A 16,394-nucleotide genomic window follows, 5' to 3' on the forward strand; every position below is an offset into this window, starting at 1 on the left:
TGAACAATATTGTAATAGTAATAAGTGTCACTAAATTATACTCTTGAAAGTTGTTGAAAAGATGAATTTAACATTGGGCATATGGAACTACAATTTTAAAAAATCCCTGTGTTTTCAGAGAAAAACCCACATAAATACAGTTATCTTATATTAGACAAAGGCATCAAAAACATATATTGGAGAAAAGATAGCCTCTTCAACAAATGGTGCTGGGACAACTGGAAATCCATATGCAACAAAATGAAATTAAGCCCCTATCTCTCACCATGCACAAAACTCAAAGTAGATCAAAGACCTACAAATCAAACCAGAGACACTACCCAAATCTCCATCATGTCAGATTACGCCCCCACTTAAGACTCCTATAGCGCAAGAATTAAAATCAAGAATCAATAAATGGGATGGATCCAAACTAAAAAGCTTTTTCTCAGCAAAAGAATCAATCAGTGAGGTGAATAGAGAGCCTACAGAATGGGAGCAAGTTTTTATCACATGCACATCAGATAGAGCACTAATCTCTAGGATATATAAAGAACTCAAAAATCTTAACACCAAGAAAACAAGTAACCCAATCAATAAATGGGCCAAGGACCTAAACAGACACTTTTCAGAAGATGATATATAATCAATCAACAAATATATGAAAAAATGTTCAATATCTTTAGCAAATGTTCATATCTTTAGAGAAATGCAAATCAAAACTACTCTAAAATTTTATCTCACTCCAGTCAGAATGGCAGCTATTTAAGAATACAAACAAGAAGTGTTGGCGAGGATGTGGGGAAAAAGATACACTCATACATTGCTGGTGGGACTGCAAATTGGTGCAGCTAATATGGAAAGCAATATGGAGATTCCTTGGAAAACTGGGAATGGACCCACCATTTGACTCAGCTATCCCACTCCTAGGTTTATACTCAAAGGACTTAAAAACAGCATACCACAGGGACACAACCACATCAATGTTTATAGCAGCACAATTCACAATAAATAAATTGTGGAACCAAACCTAGATACCCTTCAGTAGATGAATGGATAAAGAAAATGTGTATATATACACAATGAAATATTACTCAGCATTAAAAGAGAATAAAATCATGGAATTTACAGGTAAATATATGGAGTTGGAGAATATACTGCAAAGTGAAGTAAACCAATCCCAAAAAACCAAATACCGAATGTTTTCTCTGATATAAAGATGCCGATTAATAATGGAGATGGGGGCCAGAGCATGGAGGAATACACAAACTTCAGATAGGGCAAAGGGAATGGAGGGGAAGGGAGGGGGCATGGAGGTAGGAAAGATGGTGGAATGAGATGGACATCATTACCCTAAGTACACGTATGAACACATGAATGGTGTGACTCTTTGTGTTCAACCAGAGACATGAAAAATTGTGCTCTATTTGTGTAATATGAATCGAATTGCAATCTGATGTCATATATAACAAATTAGAATAAATAATATAAAAAATTTAAAACAACAAGCAAGAACATTTAAAAAAATTTTTTTTTGAAACAAAACAAAATCCCTGTGCTTTGGAGATTTGTTCTCCCAAAGGCTTTTCTTCTTAAAAAAAAAAAAAAAAATCTGTAACATGATATAACAAAACTGTGGGGACAAGCAGAAATTTCCACATCTATTAGCATATCAATAATTAAAAGAATGACTATTGACTCCATACAACCTACTGCCAAGCACTACATTAAGGACTCCCACAAATGCTGTTTCATTTAACCAACAGGCTGATGGGAGAATATTATCTCTATATGGAGAAGACAATTGAGTCTCTGTGAAATTGTCACCTGCCCAATCACACAGCTGGCTAGAGGCTGAATCAGGGCACTATCCTAGTCCATGGTACTGGAAATTGGCAAGCCCGAAATTAGCCAGGTATGATGATAACAGCTGTTACCCCATCTTGGAGACCTGGAAGCTGGGGAGAAAGATATAGGAGGGAGAATATCATGAGCCAGAGGCAACCCCCACCACCCCTGTCCAATTCCTTTCTATAGCACAATACCAACCTCCCAGATGGCAACCTGGGGTGGCAAAGGCAGTGACCAGGAAGGACAGGGAATACCCCTTACAAGTGGTCACCTGGGCCATTACCTGCCACCTCTGCAGATCTCAGAGTCTTACCTGATGGAGGCCTTCTTGGTTTTCAGAAAGGGGAAATCCCAGAATTACCACCTCCATCCACAATGTAAGGGTTAAGGGTAACTAATATATTTAGTTTTGGCTTCAGAAGGCCAGGGATATTTATTTAACACACTAAGTTCCAGTAAGTTCTACAACTTTCCCATGCATATTAATAATGCTAAAAGAAATTTATTTAATCCATCCAGTTACTGTGCTCACTGAGTGTAATTTTAAAAGAAGAGCCAGGGGCAGTGGCACAGCCTGTAATCCCAACAGTTCGGGAAGCTGAGGAAGGAGGATCGCAAGTTCAAAGCCAGCCTCAGCAACTTATTGAGGCCCTATGCAACATAGTGAGACTCTGTCTCAAAAAAAATAAAAAGGGCTGGGGATGTAGCTTAGTGGTTGATCATCCTGGGTTAAATCGCCAGTACCTAAATAAATAATATCAAATAACTGTCCAGGAACCAGCTAGTTAGATATCAAACTTTTGGTTAATTATTAAATACTAAAATCCCTATGCCTTCTCTGATATTTAGATCTTTAAAAATGAGTATGTTAAAGCCATAAGCTCAAACCAAAACAATGAGGAGAAATATCTAAATCTCAGAAAGAAAATTAAGGTACCTATAGCCATAGAAGTCCACTGCCATCTAACTCTCTCCACCAAACACCCCCTCAAACCCCCACCCCACAATCTGTATCTATTACATGTTGGATCCAATCATAAATAAGAATAAAAGCAGCAAAGTAACGTCAGTCTCTCCATAAAGTTAGCTTTACTTATGAGAACATCACTAAGGGTACCTGAATTAGGAGCAAATTAATCTAGTTTAAAACTGATAAAAGAAGCTGCAAAGATATATTAATTTAATAACAGTGTTGGCTGCTGCTGTTGCAAGGAAGAGAAAAACCAACTTGAGAGAAACCATGAATGACTGAGAATGTGTGTGTGTGTGTGTGTGTGTGTGTCTGAGAGAGAGAGAGAGTGTGTGTGTGTGTGTGTGTGTGTCTGCCACCATTGCTACAACATATACAAGGTGGATGAGGATTTCTGTTTGTGTGGGCAGGTTTTTTGTTTTGTTTTCTTTGCAGCTGAAGCTCTGATAAGGAAGAGTATGGGGCAAGAGGAGTGTGTGAATTGTGAAACAGGGTGACAGAACTGGGCAGTGAAGCGAAAGTCACAGGAATTCTGAAACTGTGCCAAAGCAGAAACAGCACAACTGCCACCCCCAAACCCTCCCTTAGAGGCAACTGATAAAAAGGGTCTTCTTTATCTCTTGGCCTTGCCAACTTCAGAGAGAATAACTACAAGGTTGTGCGCAGACCAAACTGGTACTCATCCAAGTTGGCATTTAGGGTTAAGGCCTCTGCCAGCACTGCAGCCTCCCTCTCCTCCTCCAGGGAAGCTCTTCCTATATCCATCTCCAGGGCAGAGCCCTGTATTATTGCCCAGGAAAATGCATCTATTTCAACCCCCAAATCTTTCTGCTAGTCTCATCATCAGAAATTTAGTTAAAATGGCCACATGAGGCCATTTTAAAGGGCAAAAGAAGTTGAGTGCCAGGAAAAGGTTACAATTAAAGGGGCAGAATAAAGAATGAGGGCAGCAGTAGCCCAAGTATGAGGTATCCCAGGCACCAAGGTGGCCACTAGGACAAAGGCAGCCATTGAATCCACCATAGAAGACTTTGAAGGACAAAGGACTTGGCGGGAGTCCTCAAAAGAAGGGGTGTCTTCTATTCCAAGTAGCCATCTTCACTGTGCTAACCTAGAAAAATGATGATGACAACATTTCTTCAGAGGAGTGTGGGGACAGGATCCCAGGCCACTGATTCAGGGATCTAAGATGATGAGGTGAGTGCTTATGAAAGAGTGTGTGGTTCTCATCCCTGCCCAGTGACCCTTCAATGGCAAACCTCTAATTCAAGGAGTTTGCTGGTTTGAACAAAATAGAATAGCTTCCCTGCTCACAGACTGTGAATAACTTCAGGATGATAATTTATTTCCACCAGTCTTCTGAGGTATAACTTTGATATGGTAAAGTGCACAGCTCTTAAGTGCACATATTTATGTACATTTTCAAGTGCATGACTACCTTCCTTCCAAATCAAATATATATATTTAAAAAAAATCATTTACAGCTTCTCCAGACTGTTCCTGGACCTGCTGGGCTTTGCCCAGTAAATCTCTCCTGCAAGTCCTTGTTAATGTACCTGGAGGGACTTAAAAGGTTTTATGGCTGCTTTTGTGCAATCTGTCTATTACAAGTATTTGATGTGTGGTGAAATTGAGTTTGGAGACTTGCTTTTATGCCAACACAACACCAGGTTCAAGTGTAGAAGACTTATAACTATCCCTTTCCTCTAAATCTAGGAGGCTACCATGCCCAATGTGAAAAACCAGAAGCACTTAGGCCAAGGCAAAACCCAGAGATGAACTGGGTCCTTTCTACCATTGACACCTACACTTATGATAAGTGATGGGCCAGGCCCTGGTGAAACTTGGTGTTTCAGTTAAAAGACAATAGGCATAGACTTTCAAAGATCTACCATCCTGGGGCTCCCATTAGGGAAAGAGAATGGATTTCTATTTAAAAAAATGGATATTGGTATTAGTTCTTTAAAGGTCTTGTAGAACTCGACTGTGTATCCATCTGGTCCTGGGCTTTTCTTGGTATTTTTTCAAAGAACGAACTTTTTGTTCTGTTAATTTTTTAATTGTTTTTTTTGTTTGTTTGTTTGTTTGTTTCAAGATTTTAGCTCTGATTTTAATTATTTCCTGTCTTCTGCTTTTGGTGGAGATTTGTTATTCTTTTTCTAGGGCTTTGAGATGTAATGTTAGGTCATTTATTTGTTGACTTTTTCTTCCTTTAAGGAATGAACTCCATGTGATGAACTTTCCTAATACCAATACTCTTCAATTTATTTCAAGAAATAGAAAAAGAGGCAGCACTTCCAAACTCATTCTATGAGGACAATATCACCCTGATTCCAAGACCAGGTAAAAACACATTTAAAAAAGAAAACTTCAGACCAATATCTCTAATCAACATCGATGTAATAACTCTCAATAAAATTCTGGCAAATCGAGTACAAAAACATATCAAAAAGATAGTGCACCATGATCAAGTGGGGTTCATCCCAGGGATGCAAGGTTGGTTCAACATATGGAAATCAATAAATGTAATTCATCACATCAATAGACTTAAAGATGAGAATCATATGATCATCTCAATATATGCAGAAAAAGCATTTGACAAAATACAGCACTCCTTCATGTTCAAAACACTAGAAAAACTAGGGATAACAGGAACATATCTCAGCATCTTAAAGGCTATCTATGCTAAGCTCCAGGCCAACATCATTCTAAATGGAGAAAAGTTGAAGGCATTCCCTCTAAAAATTGGAACAAGACAGGGATGCCCTCTTTCACCACTTCTACTTAACATACTTATTGAAACATTGGCCAGAGCAATTAGACAGATGAAAGAAATTAAAAGGATACACATAGGAAAAGAAAAACTCAAATTAGCACTATTTGCTGATGACATGATTCTATACCTAGAAGACCCCAAAAAAATTCCACTGGAAAACTTCTAGAACTAGTAAATGAATTCAGCAAAGCAGCAGGATATAAAATCAATCCCCATAAATCAAAGGCATTTCTGTGTATCAGTGACAAATCCTCAGAAAGGGAAATGAGGAAAACTACCCCATTTACAATAGCCTTTAAAAAAAAAACATAAAATACTTGGGAATCAACTTAATGAAAGAGGTGAAAGATCTATACAATGAAAACTACAGAATGCTAAAGAAAGAAATCAAAGAAGACCTTAGAAGATGGAAAGATTTACCTTGCTCTTGGATAGGCAGAATTAATATTGTCAAAATGACCATACTACCAAAAGCACTGTATAGATTTAATGCAATTCCAATCAAAATCCCAATGGCATTCCTCATAGAAATGGAAAAAGCAGTCATGAAATTCATCTGGAAAAATAAGAGACCCACAATAGGAAGAGTGAAGCACGTGGCATCACTATACCAAACCTTAAATTATACTACAGAGCAATAGTAACCAAAACAGCATGTTATTGGCACCAAAACAGACTGGTAGACCAATGGTACAGAATAGAGGACACAGAGACTAACTCACAAAATTACGATTATCTTAAATTAGACAAAGGCACCAAAAACATGCATTGGAGAAAATATAGCATCTTTAACAAATGGTGCTGGGAAAACTGGAAGTCCATATGCATCAAAATGACCATGCACAAAACTCTCACCATGCACAAAACTCAACTCAAAATGGATCAAGGACCTAGGAATAAAACCAGAGACTCGGCTTCTAACTGAAGGAAAAAGTAGGCCCTAATCTCTGTCATGTCGGATTAGGCCCCAACTTCCTCAATGAGACTTCTATAGTGCAAGAATTAAAATCAAGAATCAAAAATGGGATGGATTCAAACTAAAAAGCCTCTTCTCAGCAAAAGAAACAATCAGTGAGGTGAACAGAGAGCCTACATCTTGGGAGCAAATTTTTACCTCTCACACATCAGATAAAGCACTAATCTCTAGGATATATAAAGAACTCAAAAATCTTAACACCAAGAAAACAAATAACCCAATCAATAAATGGGCCAAGGACCTAAACACACTTCTCAGAAGATGATATATAATCAATCACCAAATATATGAAAAAATGTTCAATATCTCTAGCAATTAGGGAAATGCAAATCAAAACCACTCTAAGATTTCATCTCACTCCAGTCAGAATGGCAGCTATTATGAATACAAAGAACAATAAGTGTTAGTGTGGATGTGGGGAAAAGGCACACTCATACATTGCTGGTGGGACTGCAAATTGGTGCAGCCCATAAATATGGAAAGCAGTATGGATATTCTTTGGAAAATTGAGAATGAAACCACCATTTACCCAGCTCTCTCTCTTCCCCAAAGGATTTATTTATTTATTTATTTATCCCCAAGGATTTAAAAACAGCATACTACAGGCACATAGCCACATCAAGGTTTATAGGAGCACAATTCACAAGAGCTAAATTGTGAAACCAACCTAGATGCCCTTCGGTAGATGAATGGATAAAAAAAAAATGTGGTATTTATATACAATGGAATATTAATCAGCAATAAAAGAGAATAAAATCATGGCATTTTCAGGTAAATGGATGGAGTTGGAGAATATAATGCTAAGTGAAGTTAGCCAATCCCCCAAAACCAAATGCCGAATGTTTTCTCTGATATAAGGAGGCTGATTCATAGTGGGGTAGGGAGCAGGAGCATGGGAGGAATAGGCGAATTCTAGATAGGGCAGAGGGGTGGGAGGGGAAGGGAGGGGACATAGGGTTAGAAAGGATGGTAGAATGTGATGCTCATGATTATCCAAAGTACATGTATGAAGACACGAATTGGTATGAATATACTTTGTATACAACCAGAGATATAAAAAATTGTACTCTATATGTGTAACATGAATTGTAATACATTCCGCTGTCATGTATAAATTTAAAAAAAATAATAAAAAAGATATAAAAATGGGGAAGAATAAATGGCAATCAATGTATGGCACAGGTTGACTTTAAGATTTTTTTTTGTGATGAAAAACATTTTATTCTGTTCAAAATAGACATCTGAGAGTTCTTAGTTATGGGCGCTTTAGTTAGGAGCTTCACCTGTATATCTGCAATTCAATCGTAGTTGAGATGATTGAGATGATTTCTAAAATAATAATAATAATAATAATAATAATAATACCTGTAGTTACAAAAATCCAATTATCATGGTTAAAATGATTACATTTTTCAGCACAGATGCAAACAAATATAACCTCCCTCTAACTATCAGACAGTATAAATTTTGTTAGTATATATTAGAGTTCTGACCTGTTTGGTTTCTCCTGCCATTTCTGTGTTAAGATTTTTTTTTTTTAAATAGAAAGTTTCACTTAGAAGACACCATTTGGAAAAAGATGGAAAGGATAGATAGATAGATAGATAGATAGATAGATAGATAGATAGATGATAGATAGAGATATAGATAGATAGATAGATAGATAGATAGATAGATAGATAGATATAGATAGATAGATAGATAGATAGATAGATAGATAGATAGACAGACAGACCACATATGTACATTGGGAAGGGGCCAGACCTGGTCTGAATTGGTGCTTCCTTATTACAAACTCTGCACCTTGACAAATGCACTGGTAACTTTTTTTTTCCTGTATAAAATGGGAAATAATAATATCTACTTCTCAGGAAATTGTGAGGATTAAATGAGAAAATGAAGACAATGAGTAGAATAACCACCCAACAGATGTGAATTCCATTTTCTCCTCTCCTGGCATATGCAGCCCAAGATAAGAACTTATGCCCCTCTTTCAAACAAAAACAATTAAGGATTCTATAGAATTTTAAAATATCTGTATCTGCCAACATATTAACATTTTCCCAAATCCATACCACAAGTGTGAACAGACTTTTTAAATCATTAAAACAGCATGCTTACTTTGGATGAAGGCAAATGCAGAAATTTAAAAGCCACATAATTCATCACCTTTGGATGTTTTTAAAAGCAACTTAATATTAACTAGTAGATTGGGAACAGTGGCATAGAAAATAGCTATTTATTATTCCACTAGATTTGGGGTCTATACTTGGTTTGGTTTGAAAATAACTCTCATGAAGATCACGAGGCACATAGTTCTAATTAATTTTCAATTTCTCAGTAAAATGGAGAAATAAATTATGTCCTGAATTACCACTAAAAAAACTGATAATGGGATATCCATGTCTGGTTTATGGTAAAAGGAATTATTCTAATCCTAGATATATGCCTTTTTAGAAATGGCAGCCTCTAAAACACCTTGATCTCAAAAACATTACATGATCAGAAGTAGGGCTTTGGTTATTTGGCTTCCAGTGCCTCAGACCAGAGATTCAGGATCAGAAATTTCTAGAATTCTAGTTATAATAACCTCAGATACATACAAGTGACCCGGGACCTCTGTGTGAAGCACTGGCAGATCAGGATCAATGGTCTGGTAGGGAGAAGCAATATCTGACTGTTGTGGGGGATGAAGACTGAAGCTCAGAATCCAAAGAAGTTTCGACACCTATACCATTGAGGACAAACAACTCCCTGACAGAACATTTTTACAGTAATTGCTTTCCCTTGCGAAGACAGCGGTTAAGAGCCTAAAGATTCAAATGCTTTCTCTCTGTATTGTCCACACTTTGTTGAGCATGCATCACAACACTGACTACATATTGGAATTATATAGAAAACTTTAAAAATGCTGATGACTAGGCCACATCCCTAATATCTTTATTACCTTGAAATCTATGGTGGGGCAGGTTTTGGTGTTTTCAACCCCTCACAGGTGATTATGGTGCAGAACCAGGGATAAGAGCCACCATTACATGGTCTAAAAAGTAATGTGTGCACCTAGCTCCTGCGAGATCATCCAAGGGTTGAATCTTCCAATCTTTAAGAATTGATTTTCCTATACTGACCTCTGGGTTTATGTCCTTGACCTACAATGAGAGAAATTATTAAAAATAAATAAATAATCAATCAACCCTGTGATATTGGGATTTTTTTTCCATACAGGTCCTACCTGAGATAAGTTCCTGGGCCGGAGAATGACACTCCCCCCTATAAACTTGAAGAAATAAGACATGCTCCATCTGTGGTATTTTTATGATCTAGTAACCTAACCACAAAAGGAAACTAGGGTAACTCTGCACATCTTGTCTTAACCTAAACTGGGTCCCTTCCTACATGTGAACTCACTTATTTAGTAATAATGCACTCAAGAATTTTGCAGCAGATGGACAGAATCCATCAGTATGGAGTTATGATTCTGACCTCTGGATGCCTGTGAGAATGTCTTCAGGCTTAGGCTGGGGGTGTAGCTTAGTGGTAGAGCTCTTGCCTAGCATGTGTGAGGCACTGGGTCTGATTCTCAGCACTGCATATAAATAAATAAATAAATAAATAAATAAATAAATTCTAGCCCAGGAACTTGTCTCAGGTAGGGCCTATATGGAAAAAAAATCCCCCCCAAAAAAATGTCTTCAGGCTTTATCATGTCAATCAAAAACTTGGGGCCAGGACCTGGGCAGCAGTATCTTATAAAAACTCCTCAGTAAATTCCAGTGTACAATTAGGGTTGAGAATAATTGGTGTAGGGATTTCAGAAATTTCTTTCTCTTTCTAATCATCATCACAGCATCCACCCATTTGAGGATTCTGATATCTATCTCAAACCCCTCACAGTTTACCATCAGAAGTTCTGGAAAGACAGGTTAACTCCATCCCTGCTGTGTGTCTGGGCTCTGCTGGATGCACATCTACCCCTTCCCTGTTATGGAGTTCACCCCTTGTCTCCTGAGGTTAGCCTGCTTTCTGCAATTAGCACCTCTCCTTAGAAGAGAGACAGAAAATAAGGGAGAGAGGAACAATCCTTTTAACTCTTGATGTTTTGTCATAAGGCAAGTCCACAAACTTATCTTTTACTTGTGCATCTGGATCTGTACATGTTTGCAAAACTGTTTTCTGACTTTTGACCACTTCTGGTAAGCATTGGTTCACTCCTGATGTCAACTCTGCAGACGTGATTCAGCATGCCCATGCAGCACTCCTCAGGGCCTCCTGGACTATGAGCCTGGCAGTGCACTGTGCTAGCTCCTGCTTATATATTTATGTGTGAAATAAATACATAAATGTATATTTATATTATATTACATACTGTATTATATAGATAAAACAGTAAATATATATTTAAATGTATTTTTAATATCAAATATATAATCATTCAATATATTTTATATACTTAAATATAATAAATATGTGATAGATAATTTGTTATTTTATTATGGTCAGAACACAATATGAAATTCACAGCTTTCAAGTGTATAATACAGTATCATTAACTATACCCACGATGTTGTGCAGCAAATCTCTAGAATTTACTCATCTTGGAAAACTGAAACTCTGTACCCATTAAACAATAACTTCCAGCTGGGGTGGTGGCACACTCCTATAATCCCAGCTACTCTTCAGGCTGAAGCAGGAGGATCTCAAGTGCAAGGCCAGCCTCAGCAATTTGGCAAGGCCATGTCTCAAAGTAAAAAGGTCTGGGAGTATAACTTAGTGGTAGAGTGTCCTGGGTTTGATCCCCAGTGCTGTAAAAGTGAACAACAACAAAAAAAAACTTCACATTGCTTCCTTCCCCCTTGCCCCCACCAGTCTCTGGCAAACACCATTTTACTCTCTGCTTTTCAGAATGTGACTATTTCAAATATATAAGTGGAATCATGCAGTGTTTGTACTCTTGTGACCGACTTATTTCACTTAACACAATGTCCTCTAGGGTTATCCATGTTATTGCCTATTGCAGAATTAATTTCCTTTTGTTTAAAGACTGAATACCATTCCTTGTATGCATAGACTACATACTATATTCTTAATGCATTCAACTGTCCATATGCATTGAGGTTATTACATCTTTGTGATTATGGATAGTGCTGCTATGAACATAGACATGCAAACTAACATCCTCTTCACCTTCAAGTGCTGTATACTGGCTCTTATTTATATGTCCCAGTTATGTAGGCATTTAGTAAAGTTTTGTCCTTCCTCCACTTCTTGGTGCAAGCTTTGGCTCTTGGCAGTATTATCCATGCCCATGGTTTTGTTAAGGCAACTGTCCCTCACTCTGCTCTTTACCCTCCTTCTAGTCCACAGCAGCTGGGTGGCCCTGGATGGATCACTGAAACACCAAGCCTACTAACCTACTGGTAATTCAAGAGCAGGCTTCTCATTCCCTCATGCTGATACCTGCTGTGGACTTCCTGGACTCGATTAAGACACCTATCGCCCCTCCATCCAACCAAACTTCTTCTCCCAGGTTCCCCAATACTGTAGACTGCAACTTTCTCTGACACTGACCTCATCATGTCCAATTTGTTTTATATTCTTCTATTCTTCAAATCACCAATCCATTTTAGACCCCCATTGGGCCTGCAATCAACTCTACTTCTTCTCTCTCATCACTTCAATCCACCTTATATTTTGTCCAATTTATCTCCCAAGCTCTTTCCCCTGCTCCAAAGTCCCAGTGCTTACAGGATAAATAAAAGTTACAAGGCCTGGCTTGCAAAACCCTCCAGGATACAGTTATACTGAGCTGACTTTGGACTTGTTCTTCTGTTATTTACTGTACATTGCTAAACTTCTGAATAGTTTCCTCACCTGAAAACAGGCACAGTTAACAGGATTAAGCCCTTAGGGTTCCGTAGTGATGAACTGAAATAATGCATGTGAAGCACTAATCATGATCCTTGACAGCCGTCACTCACTTACATTTTAGCTGATATTCATGCAAGCTTTAGCTCTTGGCAATCTTACCCACACCCATGGCTTTGATTAGACAGTTCTTTGCCACTCTACTCTTTACACCTTCCCTCCAGTCCACAGCTGCATCACACCTATATGTGCACCCTGTATCCTAGCTAGTCCTTCATGGAGCACCCTCCTAACCCATTTATCTCTCCCATTTATGGAAATTTCCACCATCTTCCAAAGATCATTTTAACCATTACCTTCTCCATGAAACCTCTTTTCAACCCTTCCCCTCCCCCTAAATGGTTTTGTTTCTCTTTTTGGACTCCTGCTCTACTTTTGCAGTACCTCCAAGTATTAGTCATGTTTCCTGTATTTTGAGTCACTCTTTGTATTTGTATGTATTTCAGAATATTTTAACCATATCTTCCTTTTGAGATTGCCTTACCATTTTGTCTTTGACTCTGAGAGATAGCATTTCTTTTCTTTTTTAAAAAATACTTTTTATTAGTTGTTGATGGACCTTTATTTTATTTATTTATATGAGGTGCTAAGAATCGAACCCAGTGCCTCACACCTGCTAGGCAAGCAATCTACTACTGAGCCACAACCCCAGCCCCTCATTTATTTTCTTTTTTTGTTTTCCTATGACCTCCCTGAGATGTTTCTAGGATACATAGCTATAAGCATCATTGGGGATTTTCTCTTTCTCTCTCTCTCTCTCTTTTTTTTTGATACTGGGGATGAACCCAGCGCAGCAGCTCTCTATCTCTGAGCTGTATCCTGAGCTATATATTTCAGGTCAGTTCTATTAATAAGTTTAACAAGAGTCTCTTGCCAAATACACTTTTCCTCAAAACATGGCAAGAGCTTGCCCTGCAGACTAAACTCTGTCAACACTATCTTTGGTGATCAACACTTGCCAACTCTGTTGATAAAACATTATCAACAGTTACAGGTACACTTTCCAGATCCTCTTCCAGATCATGTTCTATTGTCCTCTGAAACGTAAAAATACCACACAACTCCTCAAGTCCTTCAGTGTCCTACTGCACCTTGATGGTATTCATGGTACATTTAAGGTTTATTTTGACATTTAGTTATTTTTATTCAAGCCAGTAAGTGAGCTGATGCTTGAAGATCTGATATTTAGGTACATTACAATTCATGCCTTGGCTTCTTGTCCACCAATATCCATTCTCTCTTTAATAATAAGCTCTTAGGTTTCAGTTGGGTTGATAGTTACCTAATAAGAAGCCACATTTCTACCTTTCTTCCATCTTGTGCCTTATGACTAAGTACCTCCAATAAGATGTGAGTAGAAGTTATACTTCTTTCAGGTCATGATCCTAAAAGGAGAAGTATATGTATTCTCTCTGCCCTCTCCTGATTCCTGGGGACCAGGAGATTGTGACAATGAAAGCTACTAGTTGAGGATGTTAGTGTTACCACACCAGCCCAAAAATAGCTACATCAGTAACGTGAGAGAAAAATAAAATTCAATCTTGTTTAAACCATTTAATGTTGAGTTCTCAAATGTTTAATGCAAATATAGGCCCTAGGAAGTTAGCATGCTTTAAAATTAGGAAACTTGGGTCACATCTTTGCCCTACAATAGGAAGTGGCTAATGACTCCTTCCCTGATTGTCTTCCTGCATCAGAATCAGAGTCCCTAGCAAAGAGAATCCTGCTAATACTTCTATTTGTTCCCCCAACCAAAACCAAAACAAAACAAAGCAAAACCTCTTTCCAAGTCCTGAGTGTATATATATTATCCTCTCCTGAAATCACCCCACATTCTTCAAAGAGTAGGAATTCATTCACGTCATCTTTACTTTCCCCAGCAGGACAGCCCCCTTCACATTACCTGTGTCACCCCGGTGGTCCCAAGAGTCACCATGGGTCTGGATGACTGAATGTTCTGACTGGAGGGCGTAAGTTCACTGGTCAGATGACAATCCCTCCACTCCTGGAAGAATCAGAAATGGCCTGAGTTTTCCTCCTACTCTGCTGTGTGGCCACTCTAACTTGTTCTTCCCTGTCTCAAAAGAAACACTTATGGAATCCTGTGTGCTCTTGACTGCCAAAGGAGAGTAGTCACACTGAGGAAAATTCAATCCCCCACTATGTATCTGGATAGTACCTACTGCAAGTTCACAGCTTCCTCAGCAAAGGAAACTAAGTGACAGAAGCTTAACTAAAGGACTGCACAGCTCTGAAGAAGATGTGTGTAAGGGAAACAAACCAGAATACCTCAGAGGTGGGTGGTCTAAAGGTGGTCACATGGGAAGAGCTCAGTGAGCAGAGTTGTGAGCACAAGGGCAGAGAGGTGAACTTGAACATGAGGTGGGATCTGGCAGGGTTTAGAAGAATGTGCAGGGCAAAGTTGGGGGCAAGGCTAGGAGTGCAACCTCCTGAGACATTTTTCAACCCTGACTGCACCACAACATCACCCTGGGGAGCCTCTACCCAATTCCAAGGCCCAGCCCTGCTTCATTCCAATGCCTCTGCCACTGTGCAGATCAAGGATCAGGGGAGCTTTTGAGAATTTCCTCAGGTGATTCTGGTGCACAGTGAGGGTTGGGCCAGGGCCATAACATAATCTTGCATCCAGAAAGGATATATTTACTCCACAGAACCACCTTCTTTTATTTTGGTATTTGATTTCACTTGAGTATCTAATGCCAGACCTGTGTCTGCTGCATCTAATTTACACCAAATTAAAATGCAAAGCAGGATGTGACTTAGCAGTTTAAAGGGTAAGAAAAGATAGCACCACCCAAGAACTTAAAATAACATCTGGTGGTTTAAATTTTATCAGTGGGTGGTGTTACCCTTCCTTAACTGACAACTGCTTGCAGAAGCAGAGGACAGTTTTAACAATTGGAACCACACCAGGCCTTTCATTACTTATCTGAAAGAGACTATCAACTGAATCACTATAAAATGTGAAAGTGAATTTTTGAAAACTTCTCCATCTCCTAGAAAAATCTACTTATCATCTTTTCAGACATAAAAAAAATTGTTGCAGCTAACAATGAATAACCCTCGATAAGCCTGTCAGCCAAACACTCGAATAACAAGAAACTGGACACCCTGGTGGTTAATGTATGAGATGGACACACTTCCAGTTTCGTTGTCCACCCAAGTAAAAATCACCCTGAGCCTGAGAGTCTAAGCTTAAACCAAACTATAAAACTAAGTTCTCAAGATATCTCTATTTGGGGTATAGTCTTCCAAAATTGTAGGGGCAATAACAATACCTTGTAAGAAAATCACTCATGCAGTGAAGGTAGTGGGGAGAATGAGGGACACAGGAAGTTTTACTCACTCTTGGGGGAAGGATGACTACAAGAAAATGAACATGAGATACTTTTAAAGGTACAATCTGGAAAAAGAAAATTCTAAGAAGAAATAGAAGGAAAAGGCAAAGAGAACAAGTTTTTTTTAAAAAAAGAAAAAGCTGGGGTGGATTTTGGTAGACTACGCATAAAAGGCAAGAAAAATTCAGAAGTGCCTCTGTTAGATTGTTACTGATATTAACTGCAATGACTATTTTATTCTCCCTAGTAAAGCATATGAATAAGTAGCAATGTGAAGACTTCATCTTATTCCTTTTTGGTTTTATTTCCTACAAACTAGCACATGACCCGGTAGCTGGTAGGTTTTTTATTTATCAAATTGATAACCAGAATCCCTCTCCTTCACATATTAGCTACTGGAAAAAGATTTTTAATATATATATATTTAATATATATACTTAATATATACATATATATATATATATTTCACACATATATATATTTTCACACATATATACATATATACATATATCTATACATACAAACACACACACACAAATAAATAAAAAAATAAAAAGG

The 16,394-nt window shown here is 38.1% G+C and overlaps 1 protein-coding gene across 9 annotated transcripts in view; it reads right to left on the reverse strand.

Annotated features, from left to right (window-relative positions):
- The window catches only part of Osbpl3 (oxysterol binding protein like 3), a 188,274-nt gene that overhangs the window by 97,803 nt on the left and 74,077 nt on the right, over positions 1–16,394 (reverse strand). For 2 of the 9 annotated variants that reach the window (XM_048786353.1, XM_048786355.1), the window contains 2 exons: positions 14,381–14,482; positions 9,500–9,701 (listed from right to left, as the gene is read on the reverse strand). The exons of 5 other annotated variants lie outside the window; for them this stretch is intronic. The gene's annotated coding sequence lies outside the window, so the exon portion shown is untranslated. The remainder of the gene's footprint in view (positions 1–9,499; positions 9,702–14,380; positions 14,483–16,394) is intronic. 2 more of the 9 variants (XM_048786351.1, XM_048786352.1) reach the window with 1 other exon arrangement.

Source organism: Marmota marmota, unplaced genomic scaffold, assembly GCF_001458135.2.
Source record: "Marmota marmota marmota unplaced genomic scaffold, marMar, whole genome shotgun sequence".
Lineage (NCBI taxonomy): Eukaryota > Metazoa > Chordata > Mammalia > Rodentia > Sciuridae > Marmota > Marmota marmota.